The following is a 14,774-nucleotide window of genomic DNA, read 5'->3' on the forward strand; positions in this document are numbered from 1 at the left end:
TTTTAACATATTTTCAAATGTATTTATTCCTGTGATGCAAAGCTGAATTTTTAGCATCATTACTCCAGTCTTCAGTGTCACATGATCTTTCAGAAATCATTCTAATATGCTGATTTGCTGCTCAAAACTGTTTTTAACATTGATCATATTTTTGTGGAAACTGATACTTTTTTTTTTCAAGATTCTTTAAAAAATGCAATGTTCAAAAGAACAGCATTTATTTGAAATAAAAATCTTTTGTAACATTATGAAGGTCTTTACTTTCAATTTTGATCAATTTAATGTGTCCTTGCTGAATAAAAGTATTAATTTATTTATTAAATCTTACTGACCCCAAACTTTTAATCTGAAGTGTACTTAACAACCAAATCAACATTAATGTTTTTCAACATTAAATATTGTATAAAGTTTTGTTTTGTTTATAATTCAGAATTAGATCACGTTGTGGACGTAAAAAGGCAGTTTAACGCTGACCTGACAAAGTTTTATAACAGTGAATCGTATTTTTTTTGTTAAATTTGCGACCGCCATTCAGGCAACAAATACAGCTGTCACTTCCCTTCAGACACCTAGAAACATAACGGACGTGATCCCTAACACAGGGTCTGACAGAGGGACTGGTTATGCATTATTACTGAGAGAAGCTCATCCTGCTCCCTTCAACCCACGGCGCGTGGACAGGCCTGTAGCGGGGGCATACACAAAAGAATGAAGATCCGGCAAGTGTCTCAAAATAAGAACCTCCAGCTGTCATTTCGAAATCCTGGAGACAAAGTCACCTTGCATTCCCCTCTGGACAGGTGACATGCAGTGAGTGGGTCGCAGGGCCGAGGGTGGTTTTGATTTGAGGAGAGTGAACAGAGGTGACAGGCCTGGAGCTCCGAGCCCAAGGGAACAAGCGCCACAATCCCACACCTGCAGCACACGACATGCTGCTTCAGCAACATTTCCCTTTTTCTTCCTTTCTTTCTTTCTCTCTCTCTCTCTCTCTCATCGTTCTTTATCTACCCCTTCACCCCACCACCCCCTCCACCTGCATCTGTTCATCGTCTCACCCTAGACCCTCAAGGCAGGGGCATAAAAAATTTATATGGTCAGTGTCTCACGTTGCATTTTACAGTAACGGTGTAAGGGTATATAGATTTCATCGTTTGCTTCATCAATACTGAGAACAAAGCAACAAATACAGTGCTTTTTCCTGTCTGCAATGCGGTTGCTATGCATCCGACTCTCTAAAACTGACCCATCACCACAAAACTACACCTCTATAAGCAACATCACACGAGCACAACAGGTGGTTGCTGGAGAGGGGTCGAAAAATCAAAGGACTTTGTGTCATCCGAAAAGGAAAGCTGTTTTAGGGGAGGAGCAAGATTTTGACAAGATCACAAAGAAAAAAAAATCATTCACAATGCAACCAGGAATGTATTAAAAAGGTAAATAGGCTTCGTTTTGATTTAATGTTGACTTGAAAGAACATTCATGCTCTCTGTAAAGTTCAGACTCTTCCTCTTTCTTTGTCTTTTCTTTGGTCATTTATGAAGTGAGTTGACGATGCGAAGGAGCGGAGGGCATCATGGGAGGCTGACACCCCCCCCACCCCCCAGCTCAGCATCCATCTCGGCTCAGGAGGTTGTAGCTCCTCTGACAGCTTTGTCAATGGAAATTACTCCAATCCGTCTGGAGTGGTTGCACACGGCACCAGCTTTACCTCTCTCCTCGGGCTTTAATGTGGGTAAGCTCAAAATAACTGCCCCAGGGGTTAACCCCCCCAAAACAAAACAGTCAGGTTTGCAAGATCAGTCAAGGTTTGAGATCATTTTATTTAAAAATTTATCGAAGAGAGGGAAAAAAAGCACTAGGGGTCGAATTTGCGGTAGAGTTTGTTTACAAAAGTGTCTCATATTAATTCACTATTTTTTATATCGGATTTATTTCTAGATGAAAAGGCCAAATAAGGCCATTTTGTGTTACCTTTTTGTCCGTTTCTATTTTTTGTAAAATTTTGTTGGATTTAATTGTGTTTTGCTTGAGGACGTGGCCTATTTTTTGTGCTTAAAATAAGGACTCAAATGGGTATATTTACAAAATAGCAAAGAACTAAGATAAATATTTATTTTAGTTATCATTCAATCACATATACATATATAATGTAATAATTATTTGTGACACTGAAGATGGCTATAACCATTCTTTCACAATTTGACCCTGATGAATCTTGACATTGTCAACCTGGAATATGTCTTCCTACATGGTCGTTTAAGAAATGAAAAGCTACACACTCCATCAATTAGCGTTAGAAAAACTGTTGCCACAATGATCCAATCATGAACTCTTAAGCATTTGCTCATTTAAATCCAAACAGTGAAACGTTTCTTTTGACTGGGCAGTGTATATAAATTTGTATCTCTCTTCATAAGCAGAATCAAACAATAAAAATGCATACAAGCCAGGTCACTTCTGTTTGTGATATTACCATGACACTTGGTGACACTCAACAGTCGGTGCAACCTTGGACTAATTTACTCACAGTGAGCATGCACTTATGTGTAGAGGTCAAACACAGTATGGAGATGATGACTTTGACTGTCACCACACTCCACACACACACAACCGTAAATCAATGTTAGGGAATACCTAAATGTAGCAACACTACCAACTACATTCCAGTACCATAACAGTGGCCATTTACAAAAGGTACTCCAGTAAAACAAGCTACGTTCTCCAACACGTAAAGGTGTAACATGACAAAACACTACAGAATATCATAGTGCATTGGTTGAGTCAATGTGTCTGGCTGGTCAGGATGCACAAAACAAACAGAGCAATGATTTGAAAGCACCTCAGAGCAAATCAAAATCATCCAATGAATGGCTTACTTAGTCGTCTACACAGCGGCGATAGGAGAACGTATTTAAAAAAAAAAAAAAAAAAAGTCATACTCCAGCTTTAAATTATGTGTTACTTGTAGCTTGGCAAGCTACAGTTTTAAAGCAATTTACGCAACACAGCATACAGCCAGCAAAAACACTTCTGTATTCATTAGTCTAACAGAGAGGGAAACCCCACTCAATTTGATGTGTGGGTTGAGATGCTTATTGTCTCTAGCTGTGTACAGTGAGGCCTGCTGTAGACTAACAGCAGCTGTTTCAGAGCTGGTGTTATTACTGTGGGGGGGGAGTTTGGCAGTGGGAAACATCTCCGAAGCATCTTTGCCAAACGTTGTAACTCGGGGAAACTATTATTGGCCAACACATCAAACAGCTTGCGCGAATGCTGGCCCCCTGCCACTGCGAGGGGGAGCAGAGGAACCAATTATTTAGCAAAACAGCCATAAAGAGGGCTCAGTTTTAATGATGTGACACCAGCAATGCACACAGGTTTTAAAGGGGAGGGATGAGGGTGTTGTGGGTGGCGATAACACAACAAAAAAAAGGAGGGAATGAACAAATCAGAAAGTTTGGCTGTCATTAATACAGATTACGATATCCTATTCTTCAGCTTTGTCATCACAGGAAAATAAATTATATAATATAATTAACAGAACTATAATAAAACAGAAGCAAATTTAGTATTATTTGTCTTACTGAGCTAATCACAAGTCAAACCATTTCCCTATAAAATTCAAGAAGAAAAAGTAGAACTAATTAAATACAACTAATTGGCAGGGTTGTTCGATTCTGGAACGTAGGAATCAATTCCAAGAGCGATTGAATCTATTAAGTGAATGATTGAAACGATCACCCATATTCTTAAACAAGATGCTCACTCATCACCATCTACTGGTGCAATGATGTAACATACAGAAAGAGTCACTGAATTGATCAGTGACAGTGAATGAATCTTTTTGATGATCTGAATCAAGTCAACGGGATGAATCAAAATCCGTAAAGGCTCTTCTGGAACGTGGAGTAGTACTTCCCTGAGTGGAATCAATCGACTCCGTCTCTCAAAATATGAGAATTTATTATTTTTGGAATAGACTTCAAGCACTAGAAACACCTCAACAACAGAGTTTTTGCACCTCATAAATTAGTTTAAATTCTTACCAAGATGGATGATCTCAACTAAAAGGTAAAAACAGTTGATTCGTCTATAAACAACTTCTCTCCAACAAAAAAATAATCAGTTTTGGTTTAAATTAACAATTAATAATTTAATGTAGCCTAACACATTTCCCTGAGTCCTAGTGACTAGCATGGTCAAGACATTGAAAACCTATTAAACAGGCTGCTTTACCAAGTTTCTACATGACGTTACTTTAATGAGGAAAACCTCCATTGTCTCTTGTTTTCATGTGCCTAAAGCTAATCAAAAGTTTACTCTTTTTTTTTTTTTTACTTAAGTACAATTTAATCGTATTTTCACTGAAGTGATTTTGTGAGATACTTTTAATTGAGTAAAAGTTTGGCATACTTTAACTTGAATGTTATGTCTTTGTACAATTTCACACCCTTTTCTAAAACAGACGCCAGACGTGTTACATCAAAGTCATGCTTATGATCTCGCACGAACCAAATCACATACTGTGCTGCGCTCTTCTGTGCCGAGAGCTCACAAACATAAATCAGCATGCATTTGCTGCAACGCATATGTTGCACGTATCCCACATGCACCTGTGCTATCAACACTCGTGCGACCAAATTTTATGCATTCCGTGGAAATGAAAGCTGATAAGGGCATAAATATATAATGATGTTGCTGTAAAGCTTCAAACTGCTTTTGATCTCAGCTGGGTATCCAATACCTGGGAACTGGGAGCAGAACACATGGACTGGGCAGGTAAGATTGCCTGCCTTCAAGCTCGGAGATACGGCCACCTGTCACTTGTCCAGTAACACAGCACGCAATCATCCAATTTCAGCCCCACTCACGAAGAAGGTCACCGGCAAAGTGCTCCATGCTTTGCTGAGGGACAGAATCACTCTTACTTATAAAAGCACCCACCTCCAAATCCTTTGACACGTGCTGTTCCGTCACTGGCATTGCAAAACACTGCACAGCCGACGCACAGATGGCCCTGCAATGACAGGGTTCATTTCAAATTAAAATGACAAATTTCGTAGTTCATAAATGCGCTTACCTTAGCAAGTGTCAGAGACATGGAGAATGTGCTATACAGTCATGCCTCCGAATACCACGTCTGAGCTAGATAAGGAAGCGAAACAGAGAGAAAAGTCTCTCAAACTCATTCATCATTTCGCACAAATAAAATAATTCACTAAGGTACGTGCATGCACAATCACATTAAATAATAAAATAAATAATAAACTGTTTCGCACAGTGTGAGGGGATCCAGAAGATGATGCCAATACAACCCAAAAATGTGCTGAATTCAATCTCCATGCTGCAGTTCCATTAAAGTCTATCACAATATGGCATGCGTTACAGAAAGTGCAGAGCATCACTCCACCACTGCAATCCAAGCACCTGAATCAACTCTTTTAAATGCTGAAAGTGTGCTTGACTGCAGCCCATTTGGATATATGCCTGGATATAACGCTCGTATCATTTGACCATTGTTTGATGAACTACTACTGTAGTTCATGGTCAATGGTATATGTTGTCTCGGATATCTCTAAATACACTTTTTAAAAGGTTGTAAAATGGCAGTATATTAATATAATAGCCAAAAAATATATATATAATTTAAACAAATGTTTTTCATTTATTATTATTCAATATTTAAACATTAAATTTTACATTTATACTTTTAAACATTATTTATTTATTGGTGATTATTATCACAATTAAATAGGTTACGTATAGTTTAAATAATTAAAGTTTAGGCTAAATATTGAATAAATTAAATAAATAAACATTTAATTATTATTATTATTATTATTATTATTATTATCAGCAGCAGCTGAATTATTGCAGTTAGTATTATTACAGTTGTAATTATTATTACAATAATTCCACTCAAGAATGTTTCACAGATTATTAGATGATGTACCATAGAAACTGCGAAGGAAGCCAGAGATACACCGTTGCCCTCATATAGCCTAGAGTAGATCAAATTTATTGCATCAGTTTAAAATCCTCAACAAAAAAAAAAAAAAAGAGAGAGAGACAGAGAAAGACATCAAAACTGCAGACTTTTGAGGTGAGAAAAGAAAAGAGAGATATCTGAAAGATAAGAGGCACTTCTAACGCTCAGGGCACACAGTAAAATCTGACTGTGAAGTAATCAACAACACACAGCGATCATGGAAGTGCCAAAAGAGATTCAGCCACTGCGTGGCCTTGGATATTCAGTGGTGGTCAGGAGCCCCATGAAATATTGAAGGCTGAGGTATGTTTGTGTTGACTTTGATCCCCCCCCCCCGCATGCCCACCTGTCTTCAGCCCCTGCGCCCACAGCCAACTCACATCAAAGCTGAGACTTCACTTTAAGAGTGAGAGATTTACCCTCTTTCAGATTCACACACTGCGTCTTATTATCACAGAGGGCTGTTACTGTTCACCCTGTCTTGTTCTCTTTATTAATTTACTTAGTCTCAAGAAGACAACGAGTACGACAAAGCCACTCTCGCTTACGCAGCTTCCTGACAAGTCATCAGTGAAAACGGATGCAGGTGATTTTTGGTGAACCGCGGAGGGTTTGACTGACAGGAAGGCACTTCTGCTGCTGTGCTCAGGTGTTACCTAAAAAAACACACATTCCCCTCGAGTATAAATGAGCGAAATGTCAATTTCTCAATCAGGGAAGACGTTCAGAGACAGATGACATGAGTGCAATTTAAACAGTGATTGAAGAAACAGCTCAGGTGTAAATATCGTGACGGAGGGATGCAGCTTTTTTCCCCCACCTAAATAAAAGAATGCAAATCTATCTAATTGCAAGTAAAGAATTAATTTGTTCTTTACACCAGTTGCTCCGTGCAAGTAGATGTTGTCTTAAAATAACTTGTTTCTTTTACGTTCAGTGGGGCGCAAAGATTTAGGTAACACGCACATTCCACAAGATAGACGCTCATTATCCTGCACACATGTAAAAACTCACGCTTTTCCGTCGTGTTGTTGATATAATCGCAAGACTAGTTGTGCCAATTAAAAGGTCGTTCTCCTCCCCGAATGAAACGATGAACCTGGAATACATTCTCACACAAACGCATACACATAGCATAGCTGCAGTTTATTTTTGACAATATTTCAACAAATAACATGGAGAATGAGCTTGCACTCAATTTTGCACTGAAGGAACAGGAACAGGAAAAAGAAAAACATGTCATAACCGGAGTCAGCAGCAAGCTGCCACTTCAAACTAGTTCGAAATTCGTTGTAGTGTCAATAACTCTTCAGAGCATGTGTCACAAATGTACGGTAACATTAAAAACATGTTTTGTTATTAATATAACATGGATAAGGAATGTATATTATATTATATTATAGCCTAGTATTATTATCAGGCATTGTCAAAAACAAATCCTAGGAGGAAAGCTTCCATGTGTATTTGTATATTTCAACTCAGTAGAAAAGCATCTCGATGGACCTAATTTCAACCACTGGCCAATTTCATTTGGGAATTCTCCTAGCATTCGGACTGAATTTCCTCCCAAATATCAACAGAGATCTAAAGCAAATAAACCAGTGAGCGAGCAATTGAGCCAAATGCATGAAAAACAGTTGGGTATCTAAGAAACAGATGTCAGACATGGATTTCGTAATGAGCTCAGCGCAGATCAATTTATTCCAGAGGCCTTCAGGATCCCCTCACACTGTGAGAAACACAGAGGTCAGAGTTCATCTCCCATCGCCTCCTCCGACAGGAAGTGATGGAGAAGATCCGCCGTGCCCAAAACACAAAGAACCCTCTGTAACACGGCAGTGACAAATGGCGGAATAACGAGTCTGGGGGAGCGCCTGACTTCCGAGAGGAATTAATCAGCGGGGATCCTGAGAACGGGACGCAGGGAGGATGACGTCGGCTCGGGGCCCGTTTGCCTGAGCAGCCCGAGTGTTCTCTAGAGGTCAAGTGACTAACATGTTGCCGGTCCTGTCGTTGATGTGTCATCAGTAACCTCTATAATCTGCCCATTGTCTTAATGATGCTGTCAATGGGCACCTAATGGCGGTCCACCGGCATCGCCTGGCTGCTCCATATTAATTTGAGCAGGGCCCTTACTGCGAAGGTTATTTTTTATTGTGTCTGTCAGGGGCTGATAAACCTGCTCGCTGCCATCCATCTATCAGTGCCGTAGCTCTCACTTTCTATTTTCCACCACCCTCTCACACACGCTCGCCTCCCCTCCGTCACTCCCCGCTTGCTATTTCTAAACCTTTCGCCTTGCCTCGCTCCCACTGCCTCTCGCCCCTTACCTCCGTGGGGCTTTTTTTTTAAACACATTGCAGCTTTATGTTATCTCGTGTGGCCCGCCCACTTCTCTCACGCCGTGATGAATGGCCATGGCACAGGTATCGATTTCCAAACCGAAACAATTTGGACACAAAACAAGTAGCAGTTTATCATATTGATTTTCCTCCCAATTTAGTTTCTCCCTTTAAGGTGACACACCGACGGGAATGAATAAATAAATAAATGAACGAATGAATAAATAAAGACAGGTGCTGAGTTGTATCGATGATACTGTCCGACCCAGCCTGTCATTGGTGCGTTTCGTCGTTTTATACTCACTCATGTTTTTATTTATGCATTTTATTATTTCGAAAAGAAGTCTTGAAACTTTCTGGTTCACTCTTGATTTATACGTACATCCGTGCATGCATGTATACCACTCTCGGGTTAATATGATGAATCGAGTATTGGGGTACTGTGACAGCGACTTAAAAATACAGATAAAAATTACCACCCTGTCACATATTGCTGTGAAAGTGCTTTCAGGCTTGCAAAGCAAGCTGGTTAAGAAATGGAAGATTAATGTTAAGTCACTGGAATAAGAAACCCAGGGTTTCGCAAGCTGTGACACGCTATACTCCATCTGAAGCATTTTTATAATTCTTTTATAATTAGTATGCATGCATATTTAATGATTTCTCATTACCTGAGAGCACACAGCATAATAGCCACAAGACTTTACCACATGTAAGGGGTAGGGGTGTAACGATATTCAAACCGAACAGAAAAACCGCGATACACCACCTACGGTACGAACAGCGATACTCTCATTTCAACCACGTGACTGCTTCATATTCTGATTCAAAAATAGCGCAAACCCCTTGCGCAGGTTTCGAGTGTCATTCGCAATCGCTTCGGTATTAGTGAACTGAGACTTGACTGAGACTGAAACAGAGAGTGAGCTCTTTTGAATTTTCAGCATGGAGTCAGCCAAGAAAAAATTATATATGCCTATAGATAGGTTTACGATGACGTCACATTTCTCGCGCATCTCATTACGGCGCCATCTTGTGTGTCAAGTGGGTCAAGCGTTTGTGTTACGGAGCATGATAATATCCTGAAGCAATGGGTCACAACTGTGTTGTGTGGAGCTGTACGAATTGCGCTGATCCCGACACGACGAAGAGACAATATTTCGATATTACAAAAGTGATTTATCACCAAAGAACAGAGATGGAAAGGCTTTTCGTACAAGAGATGTAACGTTTGGCTGGCGAGAATAAACAGAGAGGGCTTTGATCCTGACCCAAACACTAAAGTCTGCTTTTTATTTCAGGTAAATTGATAAACAGCTGAGTTCCTTTAATCGCTCCGTGCCTCTGCTCTCCATCTCTCTCTTCTACACTAAATTAGTTCGGAGCGTTGTGGTGGTGTAGTTTTTTTACCCAGATGGTGTTGTCTTGACACTGAGTCAATGTACCGTATAGCTGCTAAGGGCTGTGCAGATATCAGCCGCCTGGCTACAGCGATGTGGACCGTCAATGCAGGGCTCCAGACTAACTTTTCCACGAGGGAGAGAGGGCAAGACAGCGCTTAGTTTGGAGACGGTTAAGTCTTGTTTACACTTTCGCCTGGCTACGAAGAGAGAGGGAGTGCGCGCGCGCGACCGGCTCTCTCTCTTTCTGCTCGTTCTCTCAGTTAAACATGCGCCCTGTCACAAGCGCAGCAGTTCATCTACATTACTCACCGATCAAATAAGACTTTGGCGGGACAAACATTCACTTTGGCGGGCGCTAAAACAAGTAAAATGCAGGAGAATTCATGCGTGAATTTAACCGAGTAACGTTAGTAAGTTACATGACCATGCACTCGCACAAATACGACCACATACAATTTTAACTCGCACATTCTCCAAAAATGGTCGCAGTCGAATGTGTCCCTGTAAATAATCTTAACCTTGTCGCCAGGTTTGGAGGAATTTGTCATTGTTATCTCAACACAAGAGTCAAAAATACTTAAAAGGCGGTTAACATGCATGACAGCTTTGACACACAACATGGCGGCGCGCCGCAGGATCATGGGTAATTCGAGAAACGGAAACCCATCTATTCATGGGTTTCAGTCACGTGACTTTTTTGTTGTGGCCGCCATCTTTAGGACCTTTGAGTTCAATTGAGTAGTATCTCCCTGGTGATTGGAAAGATGTCGCACACTAGAATTGCACACCTCACTGCAGACGAAAAGCAACGGTACTTAAATAAAATAGATACTTTAGGTATAGATCCTTATTTACTGCCAAACGAACTGCTGACTCCATTAAAGTCTTGTAAAAACTTGCCAGATTTGACGTTTGCTGATATTTATGGTGCGATGCGATCTGTGAAAAAAAAACAGAGGGGGGGATGTTTTGAAACATTTTTATTCATAAAAATAAATCATGAGAACATGAACTTCATCACTGCATGTGCAGGAATTGTAAAATCTTTTTTATTAACTCATGAAGTAGCCTAACGCAATATTTTTACTCTAATAGCTTATCTTTCCCCACACATAACTGTGATCATGCAATAACGTTAACTTTACATCGCGATGATTAGCTACAGTGAAATGATAGAAAATACCTTATCTGTGTTAGCAATTCGCGTCCACCTCTAGACGCGCGTAAACGCGTCTTTATGGAGTGCAGCGCGACAGAAGTGTAGCACGGACAAGTGGATCACCGCCGTGAGTAATCATTTTAAAATAAAATTGACTAATCAAACCACGGATCCGTGATAAGTTTTGTGATCCGTATCGCCACTAGTGTAGTAGCACTATGATCACTTTGAGGGGACGATAAATTTATCCCCACCGGGGATAAAAATAATTAAACAGGAAGGGATACATTGACCAGAAAGGGGGAAATCCCACGCATCCCCCCCGGCAAATCGCACCCGGTTTATATCTACCTCGTCCACAATCCCTCTCCATACACCGGCGAAGCTCTCAAGGCATTTAAAAGCACTGAAGCCTACCTCTACTTCACTTCGGGATGGGTTAATGATCCCAAAATATATAATCTGATTCTGGAGATGAAGAAAATGTTCTTGATAACAGGACGGGTGTTATTAACGTTACTCGAGTAATCGCTGCATTGCTGAACTGAATTGGTAATAATGTCGGTAAAGCACATCTCCTGTATTATTAGTGAGGTTTGGACTTTGGACACCTTTATTTTCAATTCTCATTTATTTGTAAAGCGCTTTTCACAATATCGTTTCAAAGCAGCTTTACAGAAAATGCATGGGTCATTATTTTCATTAAGAACAAACTTTTTTTTTTTTTAACTTACAACTTTAAAGATATGTTAATCCTCCAAAAAAAAACATATTTTCCCACCTCAGGCACAAAATCCTTAATAATATTATCCTTTTTATTCAGGCAAGGGAGTCTTGTACCACCCCGTCACGGACAATATGAATGCCAGTAAAGTAGTAAAAAAAGATATGCACGCAGTGATCCCTCTTTATAGCAGCAATCCATCTCTGACGACGCTCAGGGTTTTTGGGGATATTGTAAAACGTTAATTTCTCATTTCTTTGAGATTTGCTGTTATCGCAGCTTACAGCAGATAGACGGCATGTTTGGATTCGGTCCTACAAATGGCGGCCACACTGCTGTGTGACGTCACGTGAAACCCGTGAATATGAGCCTTGCCTATGAACTCATAGGTTATGAACTCATAGGTTTAGGACTACGACTAAAGTTTTAAGCCTGCATGTGTTCAACAATGCAGAGTTACTTTGTCCTATGTATTAATTCTTTCATGAATTAATTAATAGACTCATTTGTTCATACATTGTGTAAACATCAACACTAACACTGATGATTTTATTTCTTTGTGGTTTTCATAGCATAAAGTGATTTATTACATTAAACAATTTTTTAAAAATTGAGAAAGGTAATGTTAGCTTTTCCACCTATTGACCACAAGATGTCGTTAGTGTGCACCGTCTTGAAAAGCTTCGAGTAATGAACCAATTTACGATAAGTTACACTTGAGCGGAAAGCCTCAGTGCTTCACACAGCTTCATTTCACCATCACTACTATCTAACATTGATTAACGTTAGTTTTATGTACATTTGCTCACCTGTTTAATAAACCTGCACGAGCTCTGTCAAGCCGAAGTTTGTCACGGACGCGAAGCTCTCTGCGTCTCGAAAACGCCACGCTGACATTGATCCTCATGTTTTTAGTTCTCCTTTTTTCCCCAAAGTCTGCTTGCCATGGTCCATAATGTTTGAACGAAACAACAACAGCGTGCAGCTAGACGTTACCACTGGTCATTATATTATATCAGTGGACGTTACGCACTACGCAGTTGTCCTTGTCCACGTCTGTCGCCATGGTTACTATGGCAGTACAAGCGGCCGGAAGCCAGGGATAACGCGGATATTACATCAGTGACTGACAGGCGACAAGTGAATAGGTTTTCTGGGACGGAAATCGTTTAAAATTGGAATTTCTCTGAAATTAAAAATCTTTGGGAACTTTTGGGGTATTGTAATTACACAACTGCAGGAAATATATAACACTGTGCAAGTGATTTTTTGATATTTTATTACATATTTTAGCTTTAACATGAACAAAGCAAAGGTGAAAGTAACAAGACGAAATAAACCCACCAATGTTCTATAATTTACAATTCTCAAAATCAATAATCAAAGCAAATTATAAAAGAACAGGACAAGAGATAAACACGGATTCTACTCTGAGAGGTTCATGTCCTCAAACTAAAAAAATACTTGTTTCTATGGCAACAGTCATAATGCCAATATGGATGCATGTGCTGTATTACTTATGATGATGATGATTTATCACTTCATTAACTCACCTTTCTACTTTTACCTTTTATACTTTATCTCACCTGGTGTGTTTTATTTTATTTTGTGTGTGAAAGAAATAAATACTTTTATTCAGCAAGGATGTGTTAAGTTGATTAAAAATGTGATAGTAAATATTTATATTGTTAGTAAAGATTTCTATTTTGAATAAAGGCTGTTTATCTTGAATCTCAAAAAAAGTATCACAGGTTCCAAAAACATTAAGCAGCACAACTGTCCATCATTGATAATAAACATGTATCAAATTAGCATATTGAAATGATTTCTAAAGGATTATGTGACACTGAGACTGGAGTAATGATGCTGATGAAAATTCAGCTTTGCATCACAGAAATAAATTATATTTTAAAATGTATATATATATATATATATATATAAATAACAAAAAAAAAATATATATATATATATATATTACATGCTGGAACAAATAATAACATGTAAATAAATGTATATGTATACTGTGTATAATAATATTTTATTATACTGTATATTAAAAACATAAAATAATTATAAAACACTTAATATATTAAGTATATTTTATACATAAAATAATGAACTAGTCAATGCCAAACCTACAACTACACCACCTAAACATACATATTAAAACAAAAAAAAATTGTTATGTTAATGTCCATTATGTGTGAAATATTCCTCAGCAGCACATGTACTGAAGAAGGCCATTCCACGCTGTGAAGTGTGTCTAAGTAAGTTCATAGTCTTATGTGACAAGACTTCAATACAACACAGCCTCCTTTGAGATCAGACTTCTCTGAGAAACCAAGAAAAAAAAAGATTGCATCACAGGAAAAACTATTAACACTTTTCATCTAACATATAAACAATGCAGAGAGAGTGTTTCTATAGCTGAGAGAGCACAGCGGTACCTGAATGCGAAACTCAAGAGGAGAAAATATGTTTTCGATCCTGGTCTCACAGTGCTACTCTCATTTTAATAGAAACCATTCAAATCGTATAGAAGAACGAACAAGCAATTCTCCGGCAGCACATAAGAGGCCGGTCGCCGGGGCACAACAGACTGTGGCGAGCGAACGCTGAAGATGCAATATTCACATCGCCTCGCCGCACACCGCGGTCATCGGGGACTTCGCATCCTCTCCAATCGCATTACACAAAGTTTTTGTTTTTCTTTTGATGGAGCCAAATGTCAAGAGCATCTTTTAATAACAGATTGGATTTGATTAGAGAGTGCTGACGAGGCACGATGCTGGGCACCTGAAAGGCGTGAAGTTCTGCCCTGAATACATTAGAGCTGACGGGAGGGGGGCCTATGCGACCGCCGCTGCCCTTGGCTCCTGATCTCACGGCCGCTGCGGCAGACAGCCAGAACATTGCGAGGGGCCTCAAGACAAGGATGATGTCCCAAAATTGTGCAGGGAATAAAAAAAAAAACGAGTGGTCCTTTCAAAAGCCAAAGACGAGGAACCATAAGCGAGGGAGGTGCGACTCGCTTAATATCAGCTGCGTATTACAGAGTTAACCTCGTGTCCTTTCCCATCCCTGGCTTTAAACACCCCTACTGTTTAAATTAGCCCGACACCCCACCGTGTCCTCGATTGAAATTCTCTCTCCA

The 14,774-nt window shown here is 39.5% G+C and overlaps 1 protein-coding gene across 4 annotated transcripts in view; it reads right to left on the reverse strand.

Moving 5' to 3' along the window:
• Positions 1 to 14,774, reverse strand: part of unc5a (unc-5 netrin receptor A) — a 310,292-nt gene that overhangs the window by 249,148 nt on the left and 46,370 nt on the right. For 2 of the 4 annotated variants that reach the window (XM_079629754.1, XM_079629752.1), the window contains exon 2: positions 4,948 to 5,020. The exons of the other annotated variants lie outside the window; for them this stretch is intronic. The gene's annotated coding sequence lies outside the window, so the exon portion shown is untranslated. The remainder of the gene's footprint in view (positions 1 to 4,947; positions 5,021 to 14,774) is intronic. 4 annotated transcript variants of the gene reach the window in all.

This window comes from Phoxinus phoxinus (genome assembly GCF_949152265.1).
Source record: "Phoxinus phoxinus genome assembly, chromosome: 12".
NCBI classification, from domain to species: Eukaryota; Metazoa; Chordata; class Actinopteri; order Cypriniformes; family Leuciscidae; genus Phoxinus; species Phoxinus phoxinus.